This window comes from Chrysoperla carnea, chromosome 1 (assembly GCF_905475395.1).
Source record: "Chrysoperla carnea chromosome 1, inChrCarn1.1, whole genome shotgun sequence".
Lineage (NCBI taxonomy): Eukaryota > Metazoa > Arthropoda > Insecta > Neuroptera > Chrysopidae > Chrysoperla > Chrysoperla carnea.
The window spans coordinates 8,889,217-8,912,377 of record NC_058337.1 but is presented as its reverse complement, the minus strand read 5'-3'; the positions used below and the strand labels follow the sequence as shown (position 1 = coordinate 8,912,377).

Here is a 23,161-nt window from a genome sequence, read left to right as displayed (position 1 = left end):
CATTTTCGTCGCTTGGATAAGAACGTAGCAGCCGAATCCACCCACATCAAATTGTAATTGTAAACATGTATGAAGTTAAATAAAGATTAACAAATAATGATGTGGGTGGCCTCTGTTATAGGCGCATATGTCAGAGAAACGGGGATAAACCCCATTATTATTATTAGTATAAGAATATATTTCCCATAAGCATATTGGTGCAAAAATGGTCTCTCACGCGGTTCCCTAGCGGCAAATCGCTCCGGTTTGCTAAACCGTTTGGCTTTTCTGCTAAATACGAAAATGTTTGTTACAAAAATATCAATAACACTTATTCTCAAAATTTTTATAAAACCCGAAGGATTCAGCGCATAGTGCTTAAAATTCGTGCTAACTGTAGATCCGAAGAAAACCACTTGGGAGGCCCTTGTTTAAATTACCTAAGAAAAAAGGCATTTAAGTGTATTTTGAAAAGTCCATAATCTCCGAGTTATTAGCGATTGAAATTTGGAGTATTCAACGTTAAATACGTAAAAAATTTGGAAATTTTGAAAAAAGTATATCATACACTATTTAAAGTATTATAAAAAATCCTTTAAATGAAAAAAGTCATTTGCACGTAAATTAACGAGTTATAATGAAAAGAAAGTTTATCGTAACTTTTTATTATGTTTTATTCTGCATAAAAACTGATGAATTTACCACGGAAACTAAAATTAATGCTTGCTACTTTCCAATTTACTTTATTTATAGCTTTAGACAACACGCTCAAAATGTTCAAGCCGTTTCGGATTTATATTTTTTAAATTTTCTTTGCTTTCCTTCTAAATTTTTTTTGTAACTTTATTATTTTTCGACTTTTTTAACAATAAAGACAATTTTTTTGTTTATTTCGAAAAATTATTTGCATTTAAACTGCAATATTTTGAAAACTCTGTATTCGAAACGCTTTAACTTTTTGGATATATTATCAGTATCTAAATAAAATAAACTGGAAAGCGGCAAGCATTAAATTTAACGGCAAGCCCGTGGTAAATTCATCATTTTTTGTGCAAAATCTTATATATTTAAACGAGCAATTCTTGTATATATATATATATATATCAACGATCTTGGAAATGGCTCCAACGATTTTCATGAAAATGAGTATGTAGGGTTTTTTTGGGGCGATAAGTCGATCTAACAAGGTTTCATTTTAAAAAAACGTCGTTTTATTCGTTTTTTCATGAAAAACTGAAACCGGCAATGCAAATTATAACTCTTCCTGACATCTATTGGTGTATATCGTAGTTAATGATTCAAATTGGTATTTGTGTGGAGACATTTAAAACGGTCTTCTATTAGTGATAAAATTTGTGTCTTTTTAAGAATACCGAGCAAAGCTCGGTCGTCCAGATATTAAAACATTAAAAAAGATACGACAAACTTTCTTTTCATTATAACTCCGTTAATTTTACTGCAAATGAAACTTTTTTCATTTCCAAGGTTTTTATAGTACTTTAAAATATGTATGATATACTTTTGTCAAAAACGTCCAATTTTTCAGTTATTTAACATTAAATACTCATAGCTCGAGTTATACCAATAACTCAGAAAGTATTGACTTTTCGAAATACTTAAATGCAACTTTTTGCTTAGACTTCAGCTCTCTATCAATTCCCGTTGCCATTTTCAACATATATTTTCCAACCCCTAGAGGGGTGGTTACCACCCCCGGGGCAAAAGCACCACTAGGTACCATGCAACTTTTGATGTAGAGGATGAACATAGCTAAATTCCAAATTTTCAGGTCAACCAGAGCTATAGGAAAGAATTTAGAGGTTTTAGCCTCGTTTACTGGAGTATACAGATATTTTCTTAAATTCATCCTGTGTATAAACGGCTATACCAAAATAATAATGACGACGAGTTTGCGTGACATATATTTTAATAATGTTCATAATCACTCAATCAAATTTCATAATGCTCAATAAATAAATGCACCTGTACTGCACAGTGAACAATTTTAAAGCAATAACAATTTTATATCCACAATACAATCACGATTGGTTTCTTTATCTTAAGAGTAGGTATAAATACTGGAATATAGTTTGTCAAAATTAAGATCTAATAAGTTAAAACAAACAATTGACTGGATAAATTGTTGAAATACCTTGTATAGAAAGTGCTGAATGTGATTGCTTGTATTATTTTTAATAACTTAGAAAATTTTAAAAAACCAACAGAATTATGGCGACCTATTGGCCGCTATTTGTTTTAGGTAACGAAAATTTCGAAAATATTCCAAATTATATTTTAATTTTTTTTTTCGTTTTTTGAGAGTTTTCACAAGACCACTAGTTGAAGCTATATTCAAATTTTCGACTGTCTATCTGTTATAGTTTTGGAGGAAATGGAAACTAAAGTTTTGTCAAAAATTGCGCCCTCAAGCGTAAATATAGTTATGTTTACGAAAAATGTTTGCATCAAAAATGGTTTATTTTTTATATAAATAACAATTTTTACATTTAAAGTCAACCTCACTTTTTACATCCTGAGTACGCTATAAAAGTTCAGCTTAATATCACTTTCCGTTTCCGAATTGATCGTGATGACAGACGGACAGACGGGCGGTCAAATAGCGGACGGACAAGCGGAAATCGATTAATTAGATAATTTTATGAACATCTATGTCTAAATTTTGTTTATAGCATTATTTTTAAGCGTTACGAATTTGGGACTAAACTTCGTATACCTTGATATATCTCATATACATATACATGAAAAAAAAAAATGGAATTTTAATTTTATTTTAAGCTTAAGCTTACCTTAATTTTCTGATTTCTGGAAGGGGATTGAAAAATAAAAATTTTTGGGCAAGGCCTTATACATCGCCATCCTGAATTAAAGAGCACGTCCAGTTTTACCGCCGTATCTCGTTCCCTAGCAATTTTAACGAAAAAAGTAAAGATATCAAGGTTATTGCAAATTAAATTTTCTACAAAACGGTCATTTTGCGATACATTTTTTTATAAAGTTATCGCATAATTTCGCTTAGAAAATAGAAAATAGGAGTTGAAATTTTTTCCTCACGCTTTCCGTGACTTTTTGTCAAGAATTTGGTAGAATGTTTTTTTTTTGGTAGAATAACATTCAGATGACACTTTTTTACTAACTTTTTGGTTAAATATATTTATGCTCTACTAAGTCAAAGAATATTTAACGAGTAAAATATTAGAGGCATGTGCAGAACCCGGAACCGAATCTCTCATCACGCGAATAAAGATTACCGAACGGTAGACACGAGTGCTGACGGGATAATTATTATCATTCATTCTCTTTAGTTATTGTTAACTGGGAACTGAATCGACCTTTAAATTGAGAAAGGTTCCAAAATAACAAGAAAATGCCAAACGTTCCAATATAAAATGGAAGTGATTCAATTCATGTTTTGAATTTCCCAAGTTTTTTACGTTTTCTATGGTTCTAAAAGCTGCTTTAAAGTTTTTTGCTAACTAGCAAAGAAGTTAGCGTTAGTGTAGGTGAAAAAATCTTAGTTCGAATCTTCAAATAACTACATTAAAATTGAAGAAAATTATTTGTTTATTATATTGTCGAAATCAAGCTAATAAAAGCGTTAATACAAAAGTATTTTGCGTTTTATTAACTATATGCTCTCTTTCTTTCGAAAGTGATAATATTTTAGAAAAGCTACGCTGTTAAAAAAAATTTTTTCATATCATCACTACATAGTATAAAATAAAGTCGCTTTTTCTGTCCTTATGTCCCTATGTCCCTATGTACGCTTAAATCTTTGAAACTACGCAACGGATTTTGATGCGGTTTTTTTCAATAGATAGAGTGATTCAAGAGGAAGGTTTTTATGTATAACATAATGTACATCCATATTATAGTAGAGTAAGGGATTGAAATAGGGGTTGAAAGGGATATGCTTCAAAAACGTAAAAAGTTGTGCATCGATTAAGCTCAAATATTGACACGATATACAACCAGATTCAAAGATCTATTGTTTTTATCTACTTTTAACCTTCGGAGGGTAGAAAGGTGTAGCGAGAAAGTGGGAAGGAATTATCGAATATTTACAAATATACCTAAGTGGGGTATCAAATAAAAGAGCATGACGTGTACATTACAAAACTGTTATCCCACGAAAGGAAATGTGGAGGGAGGGGTGCAAGTGGGGATGTTGCCCAGCAAAGCGGGTAGTTCACAGCTAGTATACAATAAAGAACGTAGTACATATCCAAATCGTATGCTCCCGAGCAATACACAAATAGTATGATTTATATCTGAGAAAAAACACTGCTTTGGATCTGTCATCGTAATATACTCACGATTTCAAAGAAAGAACCACGAGAGAATCAAGTTTTTTTCAAATAACAGTGACTAAAACTTTCAAAGTACTCTTCGATTATTTATACTACAACTTAAAAGAATGTTAAAATAATGTAATTAATTATTATTAATATTTAAAATAATTATTAGTAAGTACTAAAATAAGTAAACTTTTTGGTTTCATTAAATATATATTTATTTTTGCTAAATATTATCTTTGACGTAAAAAGCTTTGTCATTTGATGCAGTGATATGAGTTTCTTGGTCCAAAGAAACTATTCGTTTTCCTCAATTCGACTCATTTTTGTAGGAAATCACAGAATAGTTTAACTAAATTATATTATTACCTAAGCCTAAGAAAATTGAATTTCTTAACACAAACAACTTACTTTTGAATCAAACGATATAGGTTTTACACAAAAAAAATACCTGGCAAACCACGCAGACATTTAACTCCAGATACCCATTTTTTACAGTGTACAATAGTATATGTAGTTGAATTAATGCCTTTTTTCGTAAAGCTAAATAGTTTACTGTTATTGTGTAGAATAAATTAATGAGGTACTTTGTTAGAATGATAAGTAAATAACAAGAGATATTGATACAAAAAAAAATTAACGAAAAACATTTTTTATTTAATTTTTTTTTTTCCCATTTTGTAAATAGAAAATAAACTTTGATGCACAAAGAAAATCACAAACCCTCAATTGATTACAATAAAATAAATAGAATGTAATAAAACATAGAAATGTAATCAACAGTTTGTGGGATTTGTTTTTTTTTTTCGATTTTTCTTGTTTAATAAGATTATTCTATGTACATAGTTTTTATTTTCTTTTTGTAAATTAATTTTCTCTTTTTCTAGGGTGGTCGATTACAATAATTTGTTTTTTCTTTAAAGTCATTTTATTTTTATTTTACATTTTCTTTTCAAGTGCCTCATATTTACCATACTAGAAAAATTGTATTACCTGTAATGCAAAATTTTTGTTTCCTTTTCTTAGATTATATTAGGATAGTTAGTGACAGATTAGTATATTATACAAACTCAATACTTAGTAAAGTTCCGAAATCCGAGCGTAAAAAAATGTGAAAATTCAATATAGCGACAAAAATGCCGTTTTTCGATGAAAATAGCCATTTCTACCACCAAAATGTGGCAAAATAAAAAAGGGAAATTGTTGTTTCGTTTCAAAGGTAATTTAATGGACAGTGTTCTTGGCTATGTTTCAAGTGCGAGTTTAGGGTTCCATACCCAAAAATTTGGTGTAGGTGTTTAAACAACCACCTAATTAGTCCAATTTTGGTTGTCCGTCTGTATGTCTGACAACACGATAACTGAAAAACGAAAAAAATATATCAAGCTGAAATTTTTACAATGTGCGTAAGGCGTAAAAAGTGGGTTTAGTTCGTAAATGAGCAACATAGTTCAATTGGGTTATGGCCCTGTAGCACCCAGCTTGTGAAACGTTACCGATAGAACAAAAATTTAAATATAAAAAATGTTTCTTATAAAAAAATAAACAACTTTTATATGTAATAATAAACGAAACTATATAAAAATAATTAGGTAATTGATTCTGATCTTTGGTAACTTCTTATTATTCTGTTATTAATAAGAAAATGTCTATTTTCAGAACTTGATACACGAAAACTTGAAAAATAATACATAATTTAAAACGAAAAAACATATTTCCTATCGAGTGCCCCCTAACACCTCTGTTACCGATATGACAAGCTATTTTGCAATTCTCTTCTGGGCCATTGGGGATGTATATGATTTATCTTTTCAAACTACCTTCAAACCATTGTGAGAACTAAAGAGAGCAAATTGGCGAAATATGCAGTTTTCTCCTTTTTTTGGATTTTTAAGATTTGTGAGTGAACGATATGGCATAAAGACATGGTTACGAAATTCATACTTTATCAACGCTTCTAGCCGCAGAATTATATCTTTGCGGCGGTATGGCAGTTATAGCACTACATCTGTCCAAAAAGAGATTTTTGCGAATGGCTATTTGAAAATGGTAACTTAAAAAATTAGATTATAGCAAACTGTACGGTCGATTAAAGGGTTGTCACGTAGGTACTTGTAACAAATGGCTTTAAATTTTGTGTCAGTTTTTCAAGTTACCGTTGGTTGATTTTCACTGCTATGTTTGCAAATTTTGACTAGTAGCTATCACATTTATGACATCAGTTTATTATAATAAATTTAATAGTCATTAAAATTGATATTAGTTTGTCAAGGTTTTTATGTTACACTAATTCTTAGAATTTCAATTTTATTTTTGTGTCAAATAATATTCTTATTTTTATATATAAAATATTGATTTTTTCCTTGTAATAATTTCCACATTATTGATGAAAATGCCATTATTATTGCCTGTATTTCTTTGTATTTCTTTTCGAAAATTCTCGGAATTAGAATTGCAATTGAATTAGTTTAAAAGTACTTGATTTTATATTTCATTTATAATACAGTTGCAATTGAGCCTAACTAATATAGAAGTAAAGTTCTAACATTTAATTTATTTTTACTAATTATACAATTTACGACTTAAGGATGTATGAGCATGACAACAATGTTTGATTTAAAGGCTCAAAATTTGTTTGTACGTAGTCTTTTACTCAAAGAATATGTGGTTAAAATTTCAGCTTAGGTATCCGTGACAAAAAACGACATATTTTGGAAGTTTTTGATAATTTTCATTTGGAATGAATGAAAACAAATTTAAAAAAAAAAACTTTTTAATAGAAAGTAAACATATTAGCAATGAATTAGAAAAAAACTAAGTGTCACCGTCCATATAAGGGATGTAAGAGCAGGATAGATTAAGGGTTGAAATTATTTTTATCTTATTTTCAACTTTGATGATGAATTTTGTTATAACTTCATGAATGTAGACGAAAAATAAGAATAAAATTTTTCGACATGTGTCTTGGTTTTCGAAATATCGAAAGCTAAATAATTAAACAAAATTTTCAATTTTCGATATTTTGAAAATTAAGCCAGATATCGAAAAATTTTATCTTACTTTTCGTCTTATATCGTCAAGTAATAATATAAATTTATCATCAAAATTGAAAATATCTATTTTTAAATTTGTGCCCCCACTCCCATGCTCATACATCCTTAAAGATATAATAGATAGCACGTAATGGCGGTTGAAGACGTTGAAACATTATTTTAGAACATATAATTAAATGACAAGAAAGGGAGAAGTTAAACAAATTGACTTACGAAATAGAGTTTTGAATGATAGATTATATGCTGTATGATTTTTTATTTGTTTATACCCTCTTCAACCGCCGTTACAGTGCTGTCTATCCTTTCTTGGACTCGCGAATGGTATCATATATAAACATTTGCAATAAAATTTTATGATGTGGGTGGATTCGGTTACTTCTTATCCAAGAGAAACAGTCTGATCAATTTTACCGCCACATTAATTATAATTATCAGACTACCGCTGTCTGGATTCAAATCCTCAACCTCCTAGTCTAAGTTATCAAACAGGTAAAGGTTTCACTGGTTACATTTAGCCCGTTTCACTGACATAAGTATGTATATACATTAGTAGACTAATAGAGGGTGTTCTGTTATGCTAGCAGAAAATTATACCAGTAAATTAAGCTTACCAAGACAAATGGAAAGGCTCTTTACCTAATTTCGATCAGAGTCCTGATTCGGGAGATGTAGCTATGTGAAAAATAGAAAGATTTATGAATTCCAGACCTATCAAATTCATTAAATTACTAGGTGTCACTTTAGAATTTAGAGGGGACTATCATAAAACAATAATGGATTGTAAATTGATTTAATTTGGTAGCGAATCCTAAAAAAAATTATTACTTTTTGTTTTTGTTTACCTTTAATCATGCATACGATATTTATTTACATCATGGTCTCTTCGATTATAATTGATGTTTTTAATATGATACATCGAGCGTAAACTAAATATTGACAAATATCTTGTCTAGTAATCTTAATTAAAGAGAATTGAAAAAATACACTCGAACCAGGACTCGAACCCGGACTTCTCGGATTCATGTCAAGCGCCCTACCAATTAGGCTATTCGAGTTCTAGACACGAATGAAATTTTTTAAACTCATTGAATTTTTAAAAAATTTTTTTTTCCACTTATTTATTATTATTACTTATTGTTGTTGTTTACTTATAATACTTTACGCCTGTATGTAGCATATTACATCAAAAATAATCGAATAGACCATGATGTAAATATCGTATGCATAATTATAAGTAAACAACAACAATAAGTAATAAACATCCTTACTTTCAAATTTATAATATATAGGGATAAGGATAGGGATAAGATAATTTATAATGTGGTCAGCCCGTTTATTCGTTGTGTGCGTAGTCATGGTAGGGACAATAAAATCGATGCCAGCGCTTTAAGTGAAAAATTTTCGAGTTAAAGGGGGCTGTTATGACTAATTTGCAATTCTTTACATGATAATGTAATAGAAATGTCAAATTAAAATTATTGAAAAAAACGAATTAATTAAACTTAATGCATTAAAAATTGTGAAAATAAGAAATCAAATTGAACAAATATTATTTTTCAAATGTAAATTATCATAATTATTTATTTAAATTTGTGAAACAAGAATATTAAATTTTAAATGTAAGTCTTATATGCAATCCATACAATTATATATGCATCCATACAATTCTCTAATTAGAGTAGTGTATCGTTACCATGGAAACGAAACTCACGCACGGAGCGAATAAAACTGCATTTCGTTGGGTAGTCGAAAAGAACATTATTTTTTTCATAGATAGTTAAACTAAATATTTCTTCAACTTCAGAAGGGAATTACAAAGTGTTGTAAAATAGTGATTAAAATAAATATTTGTCTAATTCTAATCCCATTTGGTTAACAAAAAAGAAGTGATGTATAGTAACGATATAATAATAATAATGTATGAGTGTATATTGTTTTATGCAGTAATAAAAGTAGTTGTTTAGTTATAGTAGGTATATGTCGTCTCAATGGCGCCAAAATGCATATAATATATATTATATAGATGTAGGTAAGTATGTTTGCATGTATGTATATGAACGTTATTATTACCACTAAACTAACCAGTAACCAACCATAAATAAATAGACAGACACATTCAACTTTTTACATTGTAATAATCATGATTATTTTATAAGCGTATTTGGTGGTGTATTCCAATATAATTCAATATAATATTCCTACAACTATTTCACATTAAATACATCGATATAATATTTGAATATATTCAATTTCCCTTATTTACTAAATAATATACATTTTATATTTCAAATACTAATTCTAAAACCATTCTCCAGGGCACAAATCAAAATAATTTACAAGCCATCATTAATCAAGTCTTTCGAGGCAAAACCAGCTATATCCTGACAAAAATAACTGCAATCATTTAGAAATGATTCATAGTAGATGGTTTGAACATCAATCGAAGCTTAGTGAGTGGTGCGATGGGAGTGATTAAGAGCTTTATTTGGCCTGCTCTTCGTCGTGATCAGCTGGAGCATGGAGAACAGCCAAGCGCAGTTCTTATACGTTTTGATGATTCTACTATAAATGCTGATGAAGAAGGGCTTGTTAGAATTGAACCTTGCCTGACTGAATTTGACGGATTAAGAGGATCGGGGAAAATTCAGCGCAAAATGTTATCAAAATGTTGCATTGTGTACTTTAGATAAAGCAGTAATTGATTTAGGGAAGTCACTATTCGCTAAAGGACAGGCTTATGTAGCTCTCAGCAGACTCAGGTCTTTAGATGGATTATTTATTTGCTCATGACTCACGATCTCTTGAAGAATTAGAAAGGTTAAGAAATTTTCCAAATTTCGATACATAAATGATTATCTATGATAATTATAATGTAATTTGTGTTAAATGAATTTATTATTAATTAAAATGTAAAGTATAATCTAGTATAATAAAATATATTTAATAGTGTAGTAAATAAGCCGGAAAATACATTCAAATGTGGAAAAGTGGTGGAACAGCTTCGATTTTAAAAATTTTTTGTGTACGTGTTCCTAGGAACATTCAGCCGCACTAACCTTGGCATAATAGAAAAAAATGAGGAAATTAGGATAGTTTTCTTATCCCCAGAGCATTCCAAATAGTAACAGAGAAAACAAATCAATATTTCTACTCGAAAATCGTCTCTCGAGGGTTTTTGAGGTCGCTGTTCATGAATTTAAGGTTAAAAAGCAACTCAATACAGTTGCAATCCCACTAAAACTACCCCTAGAAGTTATAAACAAAAACTTTACTATATTCAAAATTTTGCTTCAGAAATCGTCTCTTGTGGAGCATAAAGGTTCGCTATTCATTAATTTAAAGTCAAAAAGCAATTGAGAATGGTTTCAACCCCATTTAAACTACCCCCAGAAATGTCAATGATAAAAAAAATTGAAAATTCTGAATTTCACCTCAGAAATTGTCTCTCTGTGGTTCTTGAAACCTATTAGTGCTAGGTTAATTTTGACCACAAATTTAAAAAGTATGGCCCAAATTTAGTAGAATTACATACTTGGTTTGTAAAAATTGGATAAAATTTCGATGTAGTAGAACAAAATTAAATATTTTGGATTTTGATGACGTCATCAAGTTCAAAAATTAGATTTATTTAATAACACAGGCAATTTTGATCCGATCTGATTGGAATTTTATTTGAAACCCACTAATTTTGGGTCATTCTTTTCAGCTGTGATGTCAGATTTTCGCTAGTTATCACTTATGTGCTTCATTCCGGTACCAGACCTCCACATTCTTGAAATCTAATAGAGCTAGGTTAATTTTGATCATAAATTTAAAAAATATGGCCCAAATTTAGTAGGATTACATACTTTGTTTATCAAAATTGGATAAAATTTCGATGTCATAGACCAAAATTAAGTATTTTGAATTTTGATGACGTCATCAAGTTCAAAAATTCGATTTTTTTAATAACACAGGCAATTTTGATCAGATCTAATTGGAATTTTTTTTGAAACCCACTAATTTTGGGTCATTCTTTTCAGCTGTGACGTCAGATTTTCGCTAGTTATCACCTATGTGCTTAATTCCGGGACCAGACCTCCACATTCTTGAAATCTTATAGAGCTAGGTTAATTTTGATCATAAATTTAAAAAATATGGCCCAAATTTAGTAGGATTACATACTTTGTTTATCAAAATTGGATAAAATTTCGATGTCATAGACCAAAATTAAGTATTTTGAATTTTGATGACGTCATCAAGTTCAAAAATTCGATTTTTTTAATAACACAGGCAATTTTGATCAGATCTAATTGGAATTTTTTTTGAAACCCACTAATTTTGGGTCATTCTTTTCAGCTGTGACGTCAGATTTTCGCTAGTTATCACCTATGTGCTTAATTCCGGGACCAGACCTCCACATTCTTGAAATCTTATAGAGCTAGGTTAATTTTGATCATAAATTTAAAAAATATGGCCCAAATTTAGTAGGATTACATACTTGGTTTATCAAAATTGGATAAAATTTCGATGTAATAGAGCAGAATTAAAAATTTTGAATTTTGATGACGTCATCAAGTTCAAAAATTCGATTTTTTTAATAACACAGGCAATTTTGATCCGATCTGATTGGAATTTTATTTGAAACCCACTAATTTTTGGTCATTCTTTTCAGCTGTGACGTCAGATTTTCGCTAGTTATCACTTATGTGCTTAATTCCGGGACCAGACCTCCACATTCTTGAAATCTAATAGAGCTAGGTTAATTTTGATCATAAATTTGAAAAATATGGCCCAAATTTAGTAGGATTACATACTTTGTTTATCAAAATTGGATAAAATTTCGATGTAATAGACCAAAATTAAGTATTTTGAATTTTGATGACGTCATCAAGTTAAAAAATTCAATTTTTTTAATAACACAGGCAATTTTGATCCGATCTTATTGGAATTTTTTTTGAAACCCACTAACTTTGGATCATTCTTTTCAGCTGTGATGTCAGATTTTCGCTAGTTATCACTTATGTGCTTAATTCCGGGACCAGACCTCCACTTTCTTGAAATCTAATAGAGCTAGGTTAATTTTGATCATAAATTTGAAAAATATGGCCCAAATTTAGTAGGATTACATACTTTGTTTATCATAATTGGATAAAATTTCGATGTCATAGACCAAAATTAAGTATTTTGAATTTTGATGACGTCATCAAGTTCAAGAATTCGATTTTTTTAATAACACAGGCAATTTTGATCCGATCTGATTGGAATTTTATTTGAAACCCACTAATTTTGGGTCATTCTTTTCAGCTGTGATGTCAGATTTTCGCTAGTTATCACTTTTGTGCTTAATTCCGGGACCAGACCTCCACATTCTTGAAATCTAATAGAGCTAGGTTAATTTTGATCATAAATTTGAAAAATATGGCCCAAATTTAGTAGGATTACATACTTTGTTTATCAAAATTGGATAAAATTTCGATGTAATAGACCAAAATTAAGTATTTTGAATTTTGATGACGTCATCAAGTTAAAAAATTCTATTTTTTTAATAACACAGGCAATTTTGATCCGATCTGATTGGAATTTTATTTGAAACCCACTAATTTTGGGTCATTCTTTTCAGCTGTGATGTCAGATTTTCGCTAGTTATCACTTATGTGCTTAATTCCGGGACCAGACCTCCACATTCTTGAAATCTAATAGAGCTAGGTTAATTTTGATCATAAATTTGAAAAATATGGCCCAAATTTAGTAGGATTACATACTTTGTTTATCATAATTGGATAAAATTTCGATGTCATAGACCAAAATTAAGTATTTTGAATTTTGATGACGTCATCAAGTTCAAGAATTCGATTTTTTTAATAACACAGGCAATTTTGATCCGATCTGATTGGAATTTTATTTGAAACCCACTAATTTTGGGTCATTCTTTTCAGCTGTGATGTCAGATTTTCGCTAGTTATCACTTTTGTGCTTAATTCCGGGACCAGACCTCCACATTCTTGAAATCTAATAGAGCTAGGTTAATTTTGATCATAAATTTGAAAAATATGGCCCAAATTTAGTAGGATTACATACTTGGTTTATCAAAATTGGATAAAATTTCGATGTAATAGAGCAGAATTAAAAATTTTGAATTTTGATGACGTCATCAAGTTCAAAAATTCGATTTTTTTAATAACACAGGCAATTTTGATCCGATCTTATTGGAATTTTTTTTGAAACCCACTAACTTTGGATCATTCTTTTCAGCTGTGATGTCAGATTTTCGCTAGTTATCACTTATGTGCTTAATTCCGGGACCAGACCTCCACTTTCTTGAAATCTAATAGAGCTAGGTTAATTTTGATCATAAATTTGAAAAATATGGCCCAAATTTAGTAGGATTACATACTTTGTTTATCATAATTGGATAAAATTTCGATGTCATAGACCAAAATTAAGTATTTTGAATTTTGATGACGTCATCAAGTTCAAGAATTCGATTTTTTTAATAACACAGGCAATTTTGATCCGATCTGATTGGAATTTTATTTGAAACCCACTAATTTTGGGTCATTCTTTTCAGCTGTGATGTCAGATTTTCGCTAGTTATCACTTTTGTGCTTAATTCCGGGACCAGACCTCCACATTCTTGAAATCTAATAGAGCTAGGTTAATTTTGATCATAAATTTGAAAAATATGGCCCAAATTTAGTAGGATTACATACTTTGTTTATCAAAATTGGATAAAATTTCGATGTAATAGACCAAAATTAAGTATTTTGAATTTTGATGACGTCATCAAGTTAAAAAATTCTATTTTTTTAATAACACAGGCAATTTTGATCCGATCTGATTGGAATTTTATTTGAAACCCACTAATTTTGGGTCATTCTTTTCAGCTGTGATGTCAGATTTTCGCTAGTTATCACTTATGTGCTTAATTCCGGGACCAGACCTCCACATTCTTGAAATCTAATAGAGCTAGGTTAATTTTGATCATAAATTTGAAAAATATGGCCCAAATTTAGTAGGATTACATACTTGGTTTATCAAAATTGGATAAAATTTCGATGTAATAGAGCAGAATTAAAAATTTTGAATTTTGATGACGTCATCAAGTTCAAAAATTCGATTTTTTTAATAACACAGGCAATTTTGATCCGATCTTATTGGAATTTTTTTTGAAACCCACTAACTTTGGATCATTCTTTTCAGCTGTGATGTCAGATTTTCGCTAGTTATCACTTATGTGCTTAATTCCGGGACCAGACCTCCACTTTCTTGAAATCTAATAGAGCTAGGTTAATTTTGATCATAAATTTGAAAAATATGGCCCAAATTTAGTAGGATTACATACTTTGTTTATCATAATTGGATAAAATTTCGATGTCATAGACCAAAATTAAGTATTTTGAATTTTGATGACGTCATCAAGTTCAAGAATTCGATTTTTTTAATAACACAGGCAATTTTGATCCGATCTGATTGGAATTTTATTTGAAACCCACTAATTTTGGGTCATTCTTTTCAGCTGTGATGTCAGATTTTCGCTAGTTATCACTTTTGTGCTTAATTCCGGGACCAGACCTCCACATTCTTGAAATCTAATAGAGCTAGGTTAATTTTGATCATAAATTTGAAAAATATGGCCCAAATTTAGTAGGATTACATACTTTGTTTATCAAAATTGGATAAAATTTCGATGTAATAGACCAAAATTAAGTATTTTGAATTTTGATGACGTCATCAAGTTAAAAAATTCTATTTTTTTAATAACACAGGCAATTTTGATCCGATCTGATTGGAATTTTATTTGAAACCCACTAATTTTGGGTCATTCTTTTCAGCTGTGATGTCAGATTTTCGCTAGTTATCACTTATGTGCTTAATTCCGGGACCAGACCTCCACATTCTTGAAATCTAATAGAGCTAGGTTAATTTTGATCATAAATTTGAAAAATATGGCCCAAATTTAGTAGGATTACATACTTTGTTTATCAAAATTGGATAAAATTTCGATGTAATAGACCAAAATTAAATATTTTGAATTTTGATGACATCATCAAGTTCAAAAATTCGATTTTTTTAATAACACAGGCAATTTTGATCCGATCTTATTGGAATTTTATTTGAAACCCACTAATTTTGGGTCATTTTTTTCAGCAGTGATGTCAGATTTTCGCTAGTTATCACTTATGTGCTTAATTCCGGGATCAGACCTCCACATTCTTGAAATCTAATAGAGCTAGGTTAATTTTGATCATAAATTTGAAAAATATGGCCCAAATTTAGTAGGATTACATACTTTGTTTATCAAAATTGGATAAAATTTCGATGTAATAGACCAAAATTAAATATTTTGAATTTTGATGACATCATCAAGTTCAAAAATTCGATTTTTTTAATAACACAGGCAATTTTGATCCGATCTTATTGGAATTTTATTTGAAACCCACTAATTTTGGGTCATTTTTTTCAGCAGTGATGTCAGATTTTCGCTAGTTATCACTTATGTGCTTAATTCCGGGACCAGACCTCCACATTCTGTACTATAATAGAATGATGTATGAAATTTTTCTTTCTATTTTACACTAACTCCAAAATAATTTTAAAAAAATAAAGTTCAAAAATTAAAACCCCGAAAAAAAATCGAACAAAGGGCTAATGTACGTAATATATACATATATACATATATATACCATATATATATATATATATATATATATATATATATATATATATATATATATATATATATATATATATGGTAAATATATATATAATACCATATATATATATATATATATGGTAAAGCGGAGGTTCTCCACTCTAAGCCCCTTTGGCAAAAATCTAAAGAAAAATTGCTCGGCATAACGTTGCAATAATTGTGCGAAAATTTTTTAATCCATCACCTCATGGCAAGAGCTGGGCAGTGACAGAGAAGATGAGACATTGTCTATCCTCTTCACCACTGTGACAGTTCCTACATATATATATATATATATATATATATATATATATATATATATATATATATATAACTTTTGTTTGAAAATTTTTTCATTCAATAGATCGATAGAAATGTTTGACTAAAGTCTTTTTTTATGAAGAAGGGTATGTTTAAATATATTAAATTATAGTAGTCAAATTTCGTGGCCTGTTTACAAAATAAATACTAGACGTAGACCATAGATAATAAATATTTATATTATACTATAGATAGGCATCTCTATCATCACCAAGGAAACTTGAGATTTAGTTCTCACTCTGTTCACCAGACAGCGCTTCAATCAATTGACCGCCTTTTTTAAAATACTCAATGCCAAATCTAAATACAATTTAAATTTTAACTTTTTTTTTGTTTTACTGTTTTAGAACATGTTTTGGTATCAAATTTTTATTTGAAATGCTATCAAATATCTTTTTTCCAAATCATGTGCTTAAAACAGTAAAACAAAAAATATTTAAATATTTTAAAGAAAAAAACACGCTTTTAAATTATAAAATAAATTTATTAAACAACTAATCTTTTATTTTTGTTTATACTTTTATGTCTAATTTTATATTTCTTATATTTACGTAAAGCTAATTTTTTTATCCTATCAGTAGCAAATCTTAAATCTATTCCCCTCAAAATATTATTTACATTCCGAACCCACACCCTTGTATAAAATAAAAACATTCTATTTACAAATAAAAATTTTAAATCGTGTTTCTTACAACTAAAATTAAAACTAATAAATGTTTGCATCCGTGTTTGCATTTTCCAATCTTTTAAGATATGTTTCATTTTTATCTTTCAACTTTCGAGCAAGTTTTAACATATCTTTCGCAATATGGTAATATTTTCTTGCTGTTTTCGATAGTTCTTTTACCCTTCTCACATTTCCTTCTTTTAGTAAATACATTTTTTTCTTCAAATCTATGAAAATAAAATATAGATTTTTGATAAAATAGAAAAAAAAGAAACAAGGTTGGCAACAAACCTATTTGAAACGCAGGTCGAATTTGTTCTTCTTCGATATTTATGGCCATAATCTTTCGACTCGTAGAAGCAATAGGCGATCCTAAAAATTGAGATCATTTAAATTTGCCGTTATTGATAAAAATTAATTAAAAATTTTTTGAACAACAATTAAAAAACTCATGTTTTATATACATAATATTATGATTTTAGTTATCAAATAGTGAAAAAGTACAAAAGCTCCTAAATTTCAATAACAATTCCATTTTTTGTGATTTAATAAAGTATAATTGAATCCAAACAGGTTGTAAATGAGCAAAATATGCCTTCTCATGAAAAATCATACAGAATTGGATGGTGGTTCGCTATCAAAAGTTCTCCTTTAAAATAAACGCTAATAAAAGCTAAATTTTCCAAGCGTTTAAGGAAATAAACTTGTGTTTCATGGCGATTTATTCAGTAGACATAACAAATTAAAAAATTCATTAATGAATATTTAATATCTCTTTAGGTTTTATTTTTATTCTCATTACTATATTTTTATATTTACTTTTTAAATTATAATTGTTAGTATCTAACAATTAAATCCACTCACCAGGTCGTTTTGATACAGTTTTGTTCAAATTTATGTTCGAGGTCTCTGCATGTAAAAATTGTGAACCTAAAATAAATAAAAATTACCTTATAATCAAATTGTGTCTACATTCGTGGCTCCTCTATAAGACCTACATACAATAATAAATTAAACATACGTTAGTTACATAAGGATTTTAACTTACTACTTAAGTGGAGGCTAGGAAAAGCATTAGGCTTTAAGTTAGTTCGCAATTTTCCTGTTGAAGTCTGGAGTTTCATTTCGTCGGCGAAATGTAAATCGCAGACACGATAGTTTTCACGTTTCGAGTATTTGATGTCCGTTCGACCAATCGCTATTGGCCAATTTTTAAACTTCTGAAAAATTAAGTCTTTCAAGAATATTGCTATCCAAGTTAACAATTTTTGTACTTACCTCAAAATTCTTAGGAATCACATGTAAACTAATATCCTTCTGTGTTTTTACACAACCTTTCACACAACAATGAAAAACCATCCTAATATTTATTTAATTTTTAATTAATATTTTATTTGACACTATTTCAGATAAATTTTTGTATTAGTCTGTCAAATTTGACCAGGCAACTATGATCAAAATGATTGTAGAAATTTAGAAAGTTTATGTGATACATACAACGTTTTTGTAATATTCATTGCCTATACTGTATAAATTAAGAACTTGATCTACAGTAGTGAAATCTGTTGAACAGAGTGATAAGTTTTTGGAACTCACATGGTAAAAACAGTTCAAGTTTCTTATCTATATTATAATTAGTTGTCTATGACGTAGACTATACGTGAGCAATGAGCAAGAACTGGATCCAAACGACCCCAAAACATGAAAAGCTTTTCGGAACCTCCTAATCTACTTTATAACCACATTATTAATTTACGCCTGCGAAATTTTCACAACGTACCTAAAATGTGAAAATAAACGATAACTATTATTTAAAATTTGTCATGGCTTAATGAGAAAAATAGAAAATTAAAAAAGTTACTATTGTCACGCTAGGGCGGTAATGAACTATTTTTCCCACCCATACTGAGTGAGAAAAGTACTTCTTTTTTCACGGGCGTAGATAAATACATTTTCCTGACTAGCATATACATGCTCTTAGCAGAGGAACGCAGGTGAAGATAACTGGGAACTTCCGTGCCACTCAACACACAGAGCTGAATTGGGTTGCACATTATTCAGTATTTTATTTTGTGCAACTATTCATAGTATTCCTTTTTAAGGAGGTGATTTCCATTTTTTTCCACGGAAAATATTTTCTTTGCCTCCTGGACAGGGATTTGAAAAGACATTCCGTATCCAAATTTTTCACCAATGCGGCCAACATTATATAAAAGTGTATTTACACCAGGAGTACGATTGTAAATTCCTTATACTTCAAAAAGTATGCTTTTGTCTCTGTATGTGTCTATGCGAGCATATATGTTACAGTCAAAATTATTAACCGGTCAAACATTCTTTTCAAATGTACTTTTGTCCACAGGCTTTCGACAAGTACTTTTGACTGAAATAACAGTCAAAAGTACTAAGTTGTCCAATTAGTCAAAATAAAAAACTTTTAACAAAAAAAAAAACGACTTAAAAAAATAAAACTCTTCCAAAACAAAATAATATGCACTAAAAAGTAAAAAAATAATTGCGTATTCTTCTGAATAACAAACAATAATCAAAATATTTTTTAGAGTTCTCGTAAGTAAAATGAAATAAAAAATATTAGACTACTTAAAAGTCAATCAAATTATTACGATAATATAATGTAGTTACAATTATTGTTATTTTTTAAGTCGGTGCGGTGTCAGCCAAGTTAATGTAGCAAACTGTTCTGTCACAGTTCTTTCCTTGGCTGACACCCACTCCAAAAATTGCAATAATTGTAACTACATTATATAATCGTAATAGTTTGATTGACTTTTAAGTAGTCTAATATTGTTTTTTTCATTTTACTTAGGAGAATTACTTATTTCATTTTTAGTGCATATTAATTTGTTTTGGAAGAGTTTTATTTTTCGAAGTCGGTTTTTTTTTTGTTAAAATATTTTTTATTATTTGTGAGTTTGAAGTACACTAACAAATCTATCACTTAAAAAAAGAATTATCGAAATCGGTTGGCGTGACATTGAGTTATTCGTCCATTTGTCGCGCACATACTTAATGCAAATTCAAGACTTAAATGATTTTCTGATGGATGCCATTGTCAGAAGTGGGCCAAAATGGAACCCCACGGGAAGCACCAGTTTTCAAACAGAAAAAGAATCATCAAAATCGGTTTTCCCAGTCTCAAGTTATGTGGCAAAAAACATATAAAAAAATATAGTCGAATTGAGAACCTCCCCCTTTTTGTTTGAGGTCAGTTAGAAAGTAGTTTTGACTAACTGTTTTTGTTTCCTTTTACAACAGTTATTTTAACTTTAACTGAAGTTAATAAGCAACAAGAAAAATTATAACGTAATTGCCTTTTTTCGTTACTTACTGTTCCTGACAGTAAAGTACTTGTTACTTTCTCTTTGCATCAGTTATAATATCCAACCTTTGTGACAATTTGGCAATATTAAATGTATAAATAGAACACTATTATTTCCATTCCAGACAATTGAAAGTAAATATGATTGACTCTCTCGCCAAGTTACATGTCAAAAAACTCAGTCAATGCAATTCCGATAAAAACAAATTCGCACAAGTAAAAAACAACTCATTACAAAAACGACTCCTTCGAAGATCAGTGAATGAACGCAATCACAGGGTTAACCAAAAAGTCAAAAATAATAATCATTATTCTACCCAATTAAAGGCATGTCTCACCCGTGGATCAGTGAGTAAATACAGTCGGAGTGTTTACGCGCGTTATTTTTGTACCTAGTTCTTTTGGCATCCGATTGTTTTTGTGCCAAGTTGTTTTTACCGAGTTTTTTTGACCAGAGATTCACGGGGGTTCCCTTCTACTGATTAGAACTAGTTTTGACCAGAATCGTCAGTCAAAACCACTTTTGAACACAAATTTACAGTTAAATAAACTATTAACCAATGATTTTCATGTAAAACTACTTTAGCTTGTTTTTTTAGTTAAAATTACTTTTGACTAGCTTAGAATTTTGACTGTAACATATATATTGCTAGTGAAGTTCTTGCATCAATAAAATGGGTATAAACTTTAATAAAACAATTTTCCAGTAAATTAAAATTATCGATATGTTTTATTAACAAAACTTTAATTTTATTCATACATACTTATAGGTAATATACGTCATGTGTTCTGCGAGCTTATTATACATAGTTTTTTCTTTATAAGTAATTTTTAAATAGTTCAAAGAAATAGTTTTCTATTTAATAGTTTATGAATGCAAAAATAATTACGATGAATTGAGTGCATTTTCATAGACATTGATAATTTTGTCTATTTTGTGAGAATACTTCCACTGAGTTGATATCCTAAGAGGCTAAACACTATCTATCTATTTATATTACCGAATAAGTCGCGAATAAAAACATTTTTTTTCGTTCACATACGACTCTAACTGTTAACGTAACTGTTTATTCGCTTGGGCACAAATTTAGACAAAACTTTGGTTTATTTTACTCTCCAAAACTATAAAAGATAGGGAGTTGAAAATTTGTGGGTAGCTACAACTAGTGTAGCAAAAGGCCACGATAATTGCGTTAGTTTTTTAAACTCTTCCAATTCTCAAAAAAATGCAAGCATTGAGACTCAACTTTTTCTATACATGGTATTTCAACAATTAACTCAGTTTAGTTGTTTGTTTTCACTTGTTTTTTGTTTTAATTGTTTGTATTCACTTCAAACGAGCTTTCAGCTTTCAAATTTATGATGCCCAGTTTTGTGGTTGGCTATATTCTTTAACAAAAGTATAGTCACGAAGTTTAATTTTTGAATATTATTACAATTAGACATTAAAGTATCATAAATATGGAACTTTCCTAGCAAGAACCCACCAAATTTCATATGAATGATCAAGGTAATTTCTTGATTTTATGTTGTTTGTTTTAGCTGAATATTTAAGGTATACTTATAATTTTGTAAAAAACTTTTTAGTTTCTGAAGAAGTATTAATAAAGAAAGGAACGAATGATCAAAGATTGATTTTAGCTTTTTATTGTCAATTTCCCCGTGGTTAATTCATTTTAAACAATTATCTTTCTTGACGTGATTACGATTTAATATTTATAATTTTTTTTTCCAAAAATTATTTGTTGAGTTTTTTACGAATTTTTCGACCGTATCTATGTAGTTTTATTGTAATCGTGTTCAGGAGCGCAAAATTTAGTTGGATCAATCTAAATAATGTTGATCCTTGGACAAGTCCTGGTTTATCCTGGCAGAAATATTTTTTGTCAGGATTTTTTTAGTTTTGACTGGTGTGACAGATATTTTGGTCAAACAAAAAACACTCCTCAAAGCTAATCCATACATCCCCCAAACAATTATTTCCAGAAAGTGTTGAATGTGTGAAAATTTTCCGTTTTTCGTAAAAATATGGAAATAGGAGTCATTTTACGGGCTGCAACTTATGATAAAATCGAAAGATAATAAAAAATGCTACAGTTTAAAAAAATTTAACCCTGTAGGACAAAATGGCATAAAATGGCAGCCATTATAACAATTCACTAAATTGGAAATTTAGGCCGAACTATTTAACGGATTTCGCTATTTTAACCGAAAGCTGTAAGTAATGAAACCTACTATTGGTATTAGTTTCATTAAAATCAATCAAATATTTTTAGAGGTTACAGTCAAATGAACTATTTTACCATATGTATGTATACATATATATGTATATATAACTGGCAGGGAAAGGGACGAAACCTCCACAAAAAAATATGAGGAGTAGCTTTTAACATTGACTACAAACCTACCAAATTTGGATATGCACCGATGTCTCCTCTTGCGAATACAAAATAAAAATAACAAAATTTCTGAAAAAAATTCCATTTTTGACGCCATTTTGTTGGTTAGACATGTTGGACCACTCCGGGAAAGTAAGGAATTTCAAAAAATACTTATTTTGGTGTGAAAAGAAAAACTCCAAAGTTTCGCTGCCCGAACTTTTAATCCATACACATTGCGTAATTTTACTCTACTATATATGGTTTTGTCAGTTTTACTGTCATGTGCTCCTCGCTTATTTTGTTCATTATGTTACTAATGAAGGTTATAAAGAAAGAGAACGATCGCTATGTACTAAAGCATTAGCGCACCTGTCCCTGAAAATTTGTAGAATTTATAGTTCATTTTCAGCCACCAGCCGCGCTGTCGTCGGTA

At 29.5% G+C, this 23,161-nt stretch overlaps 1 long non-coding RNA gene across 1 annotated transcript; it reads right to left on the bottom strand.

Moving 5' to 3' along the window:
• Positions 1–17,186: 17,186 nt before the first annotated feature.
• LOC123290667 lies at positions 17,187–18,117 on the bottom strand. Its single transcript, XR_006534889.1, has 3 exons — positions 18,056–18,117; positions 17,299–17,379; positions 17,187–17,234 (listed from the first exon to the last, which is right to left on the bottom strand). It is a non-coding gene; the product is annotated as an uncharacterized LOC123290667 (long non-coding RNA).
• Between the last annotated feature and the right edge of the window lie 5,044 nt (positions 18,118–23,161).